The 13,231-nt window shown below is 37.6% G+C and overlaps 1 long non-coding RNA gene across 1 annotated transcript; it reads right to left on the reverse strand.

Annotated features, from left to right (window-relative positions):
* Window positions 1–3,824: 3,824 nt before the first annotated feature.
* LOC121066001 lies at window positions 3,825–9,945 on the reverse strand. The gene is made up of 4 exons (XR_005817455.1): window positions 9,891–9,945; window positions 8,025–8,274; window positions 7,339–7,881; window positions 3,825–4,097 (listed from the first exon to the last, which is right to left on the reverse strand). It is a non-coding gene; the product is annotated as an uncharacterized LOC121066001 (long non-coding RNA).
* Between the last annotated feature and the right edge of the window lie 3,286 nt (window positions 9,946–13,231).

Here is a 13,231-nt window from a genome sequence, read left to right on the forward strand (position 1 = left end):
TGGTTATCATTTCTACAGTTTGTTCTAAAATCAGAGGAAGAGTGAACACAAAAGAAAGTCAAACCAAATTGATGAGTGACCTGAGACAGGAGAGCAATCAGTTAATCCAGGGATGAGCATGGTATAGAACCAGATAAGTAGATTAGATGGAGCAAAATCTGGATCAGACAGCATAGAGAGAAAAATAAACAACATAAAATGGCAGCCTTCACCACTTGACTAAATAATCCAGAAGTCTTCTGACAATGCTAGCAAATGGTTGTATAATTTTAAGGCTGCTTCATAATACACATGTGCAGAGGGACAAAATTAAAACAGCAGCATTCTTTTAACTCAGGAATTAAATTTTTTAATTTTCATGGTTGTTTTTGTTTTGTTTTGTTTGTTTTTCTTTCAAAGTGGCTGGGCTTGTTTGGAGATTTAGTATATAATTTATATGAATCCCAGTAATTTATCAATTTATAATCTTAGTGCAGAGAGATCAGAATAATAAACTGCAAATCATTTCCAAATTAGTGCCACTGACATTCACACATTTTTCTTCCAAATCCCTCCTCAGACATCACTTCTCCCACAAAAATCATAAATACTAATCTATTCAACTATTTCTTTAAAAGAATAACTTCTGGATTTCTAATGGAATGAATGCATTATGACCATTTGTCTTGAAAAATGCTAATCTGCATTTGAGAAACATGTTTAAATATGTTATACAAATATATCTGTAATTGTTAGTCACTTAGGTGTAATTTTAGTAGAGTATGAATCTGTTGACTGGATCTTGGAAAGATGAGATGTTTACAGAATCACAGAATCACAGAATCGTCTAGGTTGGAAGACGTTTGCAATATTTGCAAGTTTAATAATTTTGTGTTTTCAGTTCTGTCCATGCTAAGTTGAAGCCACAAAATATTGTATTATTAGATATTTACTTGATAACTTCTTGGTGCAGGTGCTAAGGGAGCCAACTAGGAAAGATGCCCTCCTAGATCTGTTGCTGGAGAACAGAGAGGGTCTTGTGGGGAACACGGTAATTGGCGGATGTCTTGGTCATAGTGACTGTGAAGCGGTTGAGTTTAAAATTTTTGGTGACAGGAGGAAAACTGAGACCAAAACTTCAGCCCTGGATATGGTGAGAGCAGACTTCAAGCTGCTCAGGAAACTAGTTAGCAAGGTCCCCTGAAAAACTGCTTTTGAAGGCGTTGGCGTCCATCAGTGCTGGTCAGCCTTTAAGCACTGCCTCCTAAAAGCAGAGGATCAGGCAATTCCAAAATATCAGAAGTCAAGCAGCCAGGGCAGTAGGCCAGTTTGGCTGATCAGGGATCTTCTTCTGGAGCTTAGGCATAAAAAGAAAGTGTACGGCTGCTGGAAGATGGGTCAGGCAATGTGGAAGGACTACAAGGATGCTGTTTGCATTTGTAGGGAGAAAATTCGTGCGGCCAAAGCCCAACTAGAGTTGGAACTGGCCAGGTCTGTGGGAGACAATAAAAAGGGCCTTTTTAAAAAACATGTCAATAGAAAATGGAGGACCAGCGAAAACATTGGTCTGCTACTTGATGGGGATGGTCACCTCACAGACAATGACATAGGCAAAGCAGAGACGTTTAATGCCTTCTTTGCCTCTGTTTCAATGCTGATGATGGGCTTCAGGACCCAGGGTGCCCTGAGCTGGAGGACCATGATGGTGGAAATGATAAACTCCCAACTGACCTCAAATATGTGCAGGATTTGCTACTCCACCTGGATGAATACATGTCCACGGGTCTGGATGGGATTCATTCCAGTGTGCTTAGAGAGCTGGTTGATGTCATCGCGGGACCTCTCTCAATTATTTTTCAACAGTCTTGGGAATCTGGAGATGTCCCAGCTGACTGGAGCTGGCAAATGTTGTACAAATTTTCAAGAAGGACAAGAAAGAGGACCCTGGCAACTACAGGCCTGTCAGTCTCACGTCAGTGCCTGGTAAAATTATGGAGAAGGTTATCCTTGAAGTTACTGAAGTGCAGCTGGGGGACAATGCAGTCATTGCTCCCAGTCAACACGGGTTCATGAGAGGTAGGTCCTGTTTGACAATTTTTATTTCCTTTTATGATAAGATCACCTATCTAGTCGATAAAGGGAAACCAGTTGATGTGATCTTTTTGGATTTCAGTAAAGCTTTTGACACAGTTTCCCATAGGATCCTACTGGACAAAACATCCAGCATACAGCTAGACAAAAACATCATATGATGGATGAATAATTGGCTGAAAGGCAGGGCTCAAAGGGCTGTGGTAAATGGGTCAGCACCAGTCTGACAGCCAGTCACCAGTGGGGTCTGCCAAGGCTCCATTTTAAGGCCAATTCTCTTCAATGTTTTTATAAATGATTTGTATGTAGGACTAGAAGGTGTTTTGAGCAAATTTGCTGATACTAAGCTCGGAGGAGTTGTTGGCTCTGTTGAGGGTGGAAAGGCCTTGCAGAGAGATCTGGACAGATTGGAGAGCTGGGCGATCACCAACCACATGGAGTTTAACAAGAGCAAGTGCCAGGTCCTGCACCTGGGATGGGGCAACCCTGGCTATACGTACAGACTGGGCAATGAGATGCTGGAGAGCAGCCCCGCAGAGAGAGGTCTGGGGGTCTTGGTTGATAGTAAGTTGAATATGGGCCAGCAGTGTGCCCTGGCAGCCAGGAGGGCCAACCATATCCTGGGGTGCATCAAGCATGGCATTGCTAGTTGGTCGAGGGAAGTGATTGTCCCGCTCTACTCTGCGCTGGTCCGGCCTCACCTCGAGTACTGTGTGCAGTTCTGGGCACCACAGTACAAAAAGGACATGAAACTATTGGATAGTGTCCAGAGAAGTGCTACAGAGATGGTGACTGGCCTAGAGGGGAAGACATATGAGGAGCGGCTGAGGTCACTTGGTCTGTTCAGCCTGGAAAAGAGGAGGCTGATTGGAGACCTCATTGCAGTCTACAGCTTCCTCATGAGGGGGGGTGGAGGGGCAGGTGCCAATCTATTCTCTTTAGCGACCAGTGATAGGGCCCGAGGGAAAAGTGTCAAGCTGTGACAGGGGAAGTTCAGGCTGGATATCAGGAAGAGGTTGTTCACTGAGAGGATTGTCAAGCACTGGAACAGGCTCCCCAGGGAAGTAGTCACAGCACCAAGCCTGTCAGAGTTTAAGAAGTGTTTGGACTGTGCACTTAGTAACATGGTCTAAAATTTGGGGTAGATCTATGTGGTGCCAGAAGTTGGACTCAGTGATCTTTATGGGTCCCTTCCAACTTGGGATATTTTGTGATTCTATGGTTCTATGATTCTATGGTATCTACCGAATTCTTAGAGATAGTCCTTATTAGCATAGATAATTCATTTGGAAATATTACCAAGACAACAATTCAGAACATTCTGGGATCTTCTTGGTACATTTTATTCCCTGCAAGCCTGAAGATGTCAAACCATTTTATGAACAGAACGGATGACTTTAAAGTTTGAAGGTTTGAGTGACTTCTTAGTATGCCTTTATTAATTTACCTGTTCCTACTTGGGAAATTCTATTAGAAGTGCAAAACATCAGTTACCCCTAATTAGCAGTAACATTTAGAAAGAGAAATGTAGGCATAAAATCAGTTGCAAAATGAACTCTGAGATTCAAAAAATACCCTTTCTCCAATAATATTGCATCTTTGCAGTAGGTCATAAGTCATAGCAACAAAATAATAAAATGTAGATCCAGAAAAGAATACAGTGTAATATAGGTGACAAGAATCTAGTCCAGTTTTCTCTCCTTTCTTACATGAAGTCTTGGATATTTCAATAAAACCGACTACTGCTCTTAAAATATGTAATACCAATTAATTGAGTTTTTTATTGCAATATCTTTGAGTCATTGCTATAATAGAGTAATATGAGATACATTTTGGAATATTTAAGTCATATCAAATTAAATGTTAATCCTAACTTTTTATTAAAGTTTTTGTTTGCAATAATATATCTTGCAAAAGCACTTTCATCTGTCTTCTTTCTTTTATTAGGGTCTTCATCCTGTGTTATAACACCTCTTTTATTCATAGTAAGAGGTACCATACAATATGAAGAATCCCCAGCATGCACACTGAAAAAGAAAGACATGTTAAGAAGCAATCTCATTGATTCACTGTCCAATGGAGACTGAAATTATTAGCTGATAGAAATAGAATTCATAATATTATCTAGAGGATATATTTTGTCCATATCAGCATTTAATTGGCTACTCTTTGAAAGATGAGAACTAGTTGTAGAGAACCTAAATGAGGAAACCAAAAATGACCAGACGTTGATGAATCCATGATCCACAATAACAGATTGAATGAACAAGAATTATTTAGCATAAACTCAACAAGGAGGAAGGAAATCACAACATTCCTTCGTAATTTGTGGCTTCCTGTTCTTTCAGCTATCATACCGATCATTTAGGATCTCTGGTAAAGGTCTGGTTAACAATTCCAGTACGATTTTAACAATCCTTATTATTGGATTTCTCAAAAGGAGTCTTAACATAAAGTTATAGATATTTATAGATAATATATTATATACCTGCACCTATATAAGCAGAAATTGATTAGTTTAGGAGTACTTAAAATATGTTCTCAAGGTTTTAGCAATGTAATAGAGATTCTCAGTATTCACTAGATAATGATTGATAAAATCCATCTACCCTTTTAAAAAGATAGACAGATAAAATCTAGATCTAGATAAAATCTACCTCTACCCTTTTATCAAAATTAAAACTCTCAAAACTTTTTCAGAATGGACAATCCATGTATTTCAAAATACTTCAAATGTATTAAGCAATATAGCACCCTGTGAGTAAAGGAACATTATTCTTTCTATTTTACAAATGAAAAAGATTAGATAGGTTGATAAAAGAAATCTGACAAGAAATAAAGGAGAAGGGGGAGGCTGCATTGCAAATGATGTGGGTGTCTGTTACATTTCAGTCTTTGTATAGAAGTATTTCTACTCACTCACTATTTTAAGGATCTGCTACATTAACAATAACATTTCCTTTCCCTTCACCTTTTAGAACTTCCATAAATGTCTTTATTTCTGATTTTTTTCCTTTTGACTCTACAGAGTTATTGTGAATTGCACAGAAGATCCTTAGTCAGGAACTATAATCATTTTAACATATATTTACTTAGCAAAGTTGAATCTTCAATAGCATCATTCAAAAGCACATGCTGCAAATTGTGTGAATATTCTGTTTCTAATACTGGCTGTTATACTATCTCTTCCACATAAATGCATGCCTGTGATTTATTTTGTTTTTTCCCAACTGAGAGTCAAGATATTTTTTCTCATCTTCTTTCTCTGTCTCTGAGCCAAAACTCTGGGGAGGTTCATTCCACAGATAACTTGGTCAAATCCACTACCAGCAGAACTGGGCACAACTTCATACTCTTTAGTAGAGATATGACTAATCATGAATTGTACCATTGAACTTGGACCAAAAGTACACTTATTTCCAAAAACAATAGTGAATTTCATGGTTTCATATTACAGAGAAAGTATAGTCAGTTCCAAAATAAGATCATAATTTACTTAAGAGAGAGCTTTCATTATTAATGACCAACTGAGATCTGCATACTGTGCTTTCTTCTATTAATATGATGTGTGGTCATAAATACAAGGCATTGCCCTTATATCAGTGTAGCTTTTTTCACATTCCTTTAGAGGAATGTGAATGTTTACCCATCTTGCTGTCTGGTGAGCTGTATTTCTATTTTCTTTTCTCATACCTGCCAAGTTGTACATTCTTAAGCATCACCACAGAATTGATAAGAGCTTTGTAGCATGAACTCACACATACCATTTGAAAACATCTCATCCCAGACCAGACAAATACTGACAGTTTGAACCATGTCAGTCCAAACATAAGAAAATATATATATATATACACTATACACAACTGAAAAAAAAAAAAAAAGTGAACTTCTCAAACATTCCTCTTACTGCAGTCAATCATCTAAGACTCAGGGGAAACCTCAGGACTGAGGTGGAAACCAACCCTGAAGCTTTTACCATCAGCCACCTACTACCTTCCCACCAAAAGGTTTTGAAGTGAGATCCTTACACAGTTATATTTCCACTTGGACCTCTTTCCTGGGAGCTGCATGCTGAATGAGCTCTTGTAGTTCACATATAATTTTTATTTGTGTCCTCCCAGTTGTTTCTACTGTCATGGATTGGGGCAAAGTTTTCATGTCTATAGTTATTTCATAATTGTTTTCTAGGAGACACCAACTTATTTCAACATACAACAGTTTTGTACCATATCGTTGTATTATTTTCTGAATTATCCTATCTCAATTCCACCAGAGCTCACCCTCTTTCTTCCCATTTCTTTTTTCTCTCCTCTCATCCTATGTGGTCACTGCTTAACGTGCAGAATAGCTGACTGCTGATGTACCAGTGAGGATGAAGCAACAGCGGATAATATTCTCTGCAATATGAATTTTCTGCTAACAGTTTGGAAACTAAATGTACAGTTCTGTAGGTTCAGCAGCTCTTCATGCCATGTAGAGTTAATTGCTCTGTGCATACACAACTTCAGTGATGAACCAGAATCCATGAATGCTTTCTTTGTGCTGGTCATAAATCTGCTATATAAGCTGCTGCAAAGCATAGTTAAGACAAAATATTATTTTAAGAGCTGAAACTTGTTTGTCCTCCCCCTCCCCCAATTTTAGTACCACAGAAATCTTGTAGGGATTATGATGCACATCTGAGATCATTGAGTGATTACTGCCACCTAGTTAATTCTCCATGCAATTAGTTATATGCAAGTAGTAGAAATGAAGAGCCAAGTCCTCAGTTGATATATCTGTCTGGAAATAATGAAAAAGTGAGGACATTGAGTCCTGTCTCCATTAAGGAAAACTTGCTTTCTGCCATACATTTATTTGTTGGCATATTGCTAATCATTTGTTTAGATGTTTATTTCTCCAATTAATAGATCTTCTTGCCTCAGATATCCTCATATGTGTGCTGAGTTTCCCCTCTCTATTGCAAGCAAGTGCTATACCACTTTTCAAGGTATTTTGCCTCTGTACTATAATCACAGCCACTGAATTCACAAACAAGAGAAAGAAAACGGCCATCCATTACATGGTGAGAATAGGGGTAGATTGTGCCTGCTCTACCCACTTGCTAAAGGAAATCATTCACCATTCGTAAAGATTTGAGACAAGGATATCCCATGATAACAGTACAAGCCTCCCTGTGACCCTACACGCTTGATTAGAGCAAAAGTCAGACATTTTATCATTAGTATCAATGTCCCACCACTGATATCGTTCTTTTTCAATACTCACATTCTAACGCATTTTTTTTTTACCAACTCCACTGCACACCTCCTTCTCAGAACTCTCAGTATGAAGTGGAGAGCACAAGCCTGGGACTCATCTGTTCCCACCGTTGGCCTTCGTGGTGTGTCTTGTGGCAGTAAACTGTGTTTCTATGAAAAAGAGACTGGTCTGTGCACTCAGCTTCCCTCTGCTCTGTCACAGGAATTATATAGCCCACAGCAGCTGTCAGGAACCAGGTATTATTTGGCCAAGCACCTACACTTCTGAAGGCTCAAGCATTTTACAGACAGAGTCCAGAGTCAATCTGAGTCCAGAGCCTAGCTGGGGAGAAACACCCTCTTTCTCACCAGGATCCAGCTCCCTTGGAACAGTGCCAGCTTCATCCCATTAAAATTAAATAAATTCTGCAGACAATCTTCCTGGCCCACAAATATTTTAATCAGGTCAAAACCTTCTTGTGTACAATCAGTTCTACCTTGTCAATCCAGGAGAGAAGAAAAAGCCATCAGAAGGCCTGGTGAGAACTCCGTATGCTAATTGCCTTTCAGACTGGAGAAAAATGCAGAAAAAGAAAAACAAAAAAAAAAAAAAAAAAGAAAAAAAAAAGCTGGTTATAAAAGAGGACAATGAAAAATTAGTTGCTTTGTCTAAATGCTTCCAGTTGTTGATAAATGCTCACTGTTTAGTCTCACCGATTTTTTTTCAGCCTGCAGCTGCAAAGCCTGTGTTGCTCGTGCCTTGCCATGACTGACGATCTGACTGCGTGCCAGACAATCACCAGTTCCCGCTCTGCTGTCTGTTTCAGTTATTTTTTAACAGCATTTTTTTCTCCTTTTCTTGAACCTGATGATCTCACACCGGAAACTCAGCTTTTCTCCCAAAGAAGAGGGTCTTTTGTGATGGCAACAGAGCACTCTTACAATCAGCTGGGAGTTTTCCTTACTTAGGCAAGAAAAAAAATAAGGTCAAGAATTGACAGAGTTCCAGCAGTGCTTAAACTCTAACAGCACAAAAAAGCTATTTAAGGAGCAACAAAAACCTAAAGACACATTTACTCTGAGGTAATGGTGACATAATTTTTTGGAGAATAATTCCCAGTTATTTTAACCTATTTTTTCTTGCTGCATTCAGGACCTAAATGTGAATAGGATATAGATGTAAACTTTACATGGAGACAGTGTGTCTCACAAATCAGCGCAGAAATGTTCAGCACAAAAATGGCTCTTTACCTTGACAATAAAGGCCAGTTTGATAGTTTATTTTCTTTATTCCTACAATGAGTCCATTGAAAAACCTTCATCATTTTTATTCTGCTTCAATGCCTTACAGTTTTCTATCCCTTGTAAAGGAAATAAAGTTACTGAAGGCAATTTGGAGGCTCTGAATGAGATCTTGTTTTGAAGTTTTATAATGATTTCATGAATTTATTTTGTACTGCAAATTACAGTCTCTTGATTGCTAACATGAGACTTTCAGGTTTTTATTAGCATGTCTGTGGCCAAGAGACTGGTCAAATTTACTTTAGCCTTGATTCAAGCTTCAGCAGTGCCCTCACTTTACAAGTAAAAGCTCCCTTTGTGTTCAGAATATCTTTACCCTGCTAATCTAATTTTTCTGCTCCCATTTTTCATTTCCCAGTTGACTGCTCCATGTTCTGCTGCACAGACATTCCTGGAGAGGAGTTAGTGCCTATTTCTTCTGCCATATGGGAAAGCAAATCTACTTTTCACCACTCATTTTGCCCTTTAGAAAGTCTTTTCAATTCCATTAGTATTGCATGAAGGGGTAGAAGTGATCCAACTCCTACAGGAAGCCACTCCCTGTGCCCCAGAAAGTATATGAGCTTTTTCCCAGATGGCACAGAGAAGAGGTAAACCAAAGCTTCTGAAATGCTACCAAGACTTCCGAATTAACATTTTGACCTTTATCTTGTTATAGTAATCTCAAATTATCTTGCATCGGAGGCAGAGTGTAAGAATGAGGCCAGTTTTCCACTCAGGTAGCTTAAACTTTCCAAAAGGTGTTCACATTAGCTAATTTAGTTATACAGATAGACACAGAGACAAAGGTAGAGAGATAGAGATAGACAGATTATAGATAATTCTTCAACAGTCAGTAGAGCAGAGATGTTCACAACATTAGGCCAGTTCAGAAGAGGATGGATGGGGGGGAAGGTGTTTTTAGTTTGCTTTTGTTTTCTAACTGCTCTAGTCTGCTAGTGATAGGCAATAAATTACATTAATTTCCCTATGCTGAGTCTGTTTTGCCCATGGCAATACTTGGTGAGTGATCTCCCTGTCTTTATCTCAACCCTTGAGCCCTTTTCCATCATATTTTCTCCCCTTTTTCCTTTGAGTAGGGGGAGTGAAAGAGCGATTGCAGTGGAGTTCAGCTGCATAGACAGATAAAATCACCACAGTAGCCCCTGACAGAATCTGCTCTGCTGGGGAGTATATAAGGACCAGAGCCTTACGGAAACAGGACAGGGACTTGCTAGGAAGCTTGCTGCAATGCAACATGAGCTTAAAGAAAAGCAAAAAAATAAAATAAAAAAATACCTGAGCTTTAGCTGGGATCCAGCTCTTAGATCACTATTTAAAATTTCCCATTGCAAAGCCTGGCCAGCTCAGTTCTTCAATGCTGAATGCATCTAAATGTTAAAGAAAGATTTGTCAAGAATAAAACCGCCCTACACAGGTTCAGGATTAGCTACTGATCGTGCATGTTAGGTTAGATTCTTTTTGAATATGCTCTCCTGAGTCCCCCAGCCTTCTCCTCACTATTGAAAATAAGTAGTATACATCAGCAGAACTGCATCTCTTTCACATTGCTTCTTTCTTTTCTTCCACCTGAAAAATAAAGTTTTGCACAGAGAAACATCTCTGACTCTTCAAAAATATCAAAGAAATTCAAACAGTTTTTCAGACAACATAACATTTTAAGAGGATACATGGCATTATTGACAGCATCTCTGTCTTGTTTAAGGGAACACAATGACTCCAGACATTCTCAGTAACAGACTCTTGATTTGAATAGTAACAATTTGAAACATCCACTGGGTAGATCATCTCATCCTTTCTGCTAATACAGTATTGTTTCCTCTGTTACTTTCCTTGGTGCATCATTCTGTCTTACTTTGATGTTCGTCTTGATAGAATATTTCTTTGCCAAATAGGTCTATTGCTAGTAAATACAGCGTATTTAGTCCCTATTTTCTTGTGGTTTGTGGGATCCCATTTTTTTTCAAAAAGAGTTATATTTCACAAGGCCACCTCCACTAAATGAAGAAAAAGAAAAAAAAAAAACCCTTGGGAAACCACCAACAATTTATATATTTTTCAGAACTTGAGACCAATAAGTGTTGGTTTGGCAAATTCAGGCTGCAACTGTCATGCTATGTTCTTGTAAAGACTCAAACATGAATACTAGTCAGATATCATCCCCTCACTATTTTAGCACATTTGGTCCTGAAATAAATTCCAGACATTCAGAAAAGAATGAAAATGAAAGAACTGAAGAAAATATTTCATCCATATTTTGGGCAAGAGTTGACATTTATTTATAAATAATAAGCAGAAAACTGAGCTGAAAAATTGCTCTTTTTATTCTTGGTTACTTAACTGTTCATGATACAGTAAAGCCATTGTCTCTACAAAATAAAGTTATTTAGTTCTTTCATTATTTTTTTTTTAGTAATCATGAGTTAATTAAACTTCAATGTTTTGTATAATATAACAGCTGGATTTGAATCACCCCGGATATAGATTGCAAAGCCAAAACCACATTGATCTCCCAGTGTGTGAATAAGATGAAACCAGACTCTTACATGAGAATAATAAGCACCACACATTTGTGATTCACATTTGCAAAATCAAACCAAGAAATAAATTGTGAAAATGCCAAAATAAACCAAGCTCTGTTCAATCTATTTTCTGCCATGTTTTCCTAAAGCAATAATTTTAATGTGATTGTGTTGTCTGGGCAAACATCTATCCCACTGTCTATAATGATTTTTAAAGCCACAGGGCAATTTTAATCAAGTTTGAGTGAGGGATAAAGGTCACTAAGTCACAAAGTCACATTTCTACAAATTTTGCAAGAACTATTAACCAGGTGTGGGAAAGAAACACAAATTACACTTCCAGTGAGGAGATGGTGAAGGAAACTTGTTCATCATACGTTTTGGTTGATACCAGTCAGCTTCCCAATCATAGTTATAGGTGAGCCTAAAGGGGAAGAGAGGATAATATAGGAATGTAAAGTGATCTGGGGTAGTTCAGTACCAGAACAGAAACTTTGTCATACAAAACATGTCAATAGGAAAACGCATTTCTTTAGGTCAACTGATTACAGAACAAAAAGTTTTTCCCTAAATCAGCAACTCACTTAATCTTTTGTTGCTGTTATTATTTTTCTTCTTCATTCACCCAAGCAGTCAGAGTTCAGGATCCTACTTAATAAATACCTGAAATTTCTGCAAATCTTTGTGAATCTGTGATCTTTTACCTGATCAGCCGAGAACTGTCTTTAGCATAATATTCTGTGATTCTGTAATATGAGTGTTCTTCTTATTTTCAGTACTTCCAATAACACAGAATCAAGATTCTAATGCTAAGCATGTGGGAAAGGTTGTTTTTGTTTTGTTTTGTTTTGTTTTGTTTTACTTCTAGAATGCATAGCTGGTATTAGACAAAAATGCATGCCTAATCAAAACTTTGCGTATAGTGATCCTACAAATACTAACTTGATGTTCATTCTATTAGTAGTCTTGAATCACTGTTTGCATTTAGTTTTTTTACTGATCTGGCCTAACCAATAATTATATTAAAGATATAACAAACAGTAGCTGAAAATGTAGACGTTCTATAAGAGGCTTAATGTTCTTTTAATAGAAAACACTTCATAATTTTGGATGAGTATTACTTTTGTACAAAAGTGTGCATAATCATATTGGACTACTTAGTAAATGATTTACCCCTAAGGTATTTATTTTTTACTACATGAGTCTCACAGCTCCAAAGTGAACCAAAGTACGACATTACTGCAGTGACTGTTGAGCACATTCAAAGGCCTTTGGGACATGATCTGCAGAAGGACTTAGGCACCTTACTTGAGAACATAACCCCAGATTTTAGGTCTAAAGGCCACTGCTCAGATGCTACTTAACCTTGGAAGGAGTTTAAATTTGGCAGCTGTTTAAGTTTAGACCCAGAGCTAAAATGGCATGATGCCTTTGACTTCAGTGGAGTTACATTTGTTTACACCCACTAAGGGTATACCTCGAAGTTTAATGACTCATTACAAGTTCAGAGTACCCATGACACAAAGGTACATTTTAGGTTTTAAAATTATTTATCATGTTTTGTTTTTTTAAGTAACTGATCAGTGTTCTGAAACAATAGCATTAATTGTTTTCATTCTTTTCATTTATGTGAGTACCAAACAATTTGTGTTATTGATCCAGGCTTAGTGTTACAGCAATTTCTTCAGTGATTTGTTAGATTACGTGCTGTGGTAGTTGTCTATACCAGTGATTATTGTTAACACAGCCTTTGTCGTTTCTGTTCATTTCACAGTACAATGATTATAGTTATTATCATTACTATAATTATTGTTATGAGTGTCAGATTGGTTAACAAGTTCTATAAACACAAACGGTTTTTTTTTTTTGATATTTGTCAAATGAAGCAATATAAAATCACACTTGTTTTCTATTCAAACTATTCTTACATTTTATTAGTTGTACTCTTATTCATTCTCTTTAAGGGAAAAAACAACAACAACAACAACAAACTTCCTACACGCTGATGAGCCTATATAGCTGAAGCCTTGGCTTTTGGCTGCTGGAAAGAGAAACATTTAGCAGTACACATGTTTGTTCTGAATAAAGTAAGTACAC

Source organism: Cygnus olor, chromosome 1, assembly GCF_009769625.2.
Source record: "Cygnus olor isolate bCygOlo1 chromosome 1, bCygOlo1.pri.v2, whole genome shotgun sequence".
Classification (NCBI taxonomy): Eukaryota; Metazoa; Chordata; class Aves; order Anseriformes; family Anatidae; genus Cygnus; species Cygnus olor.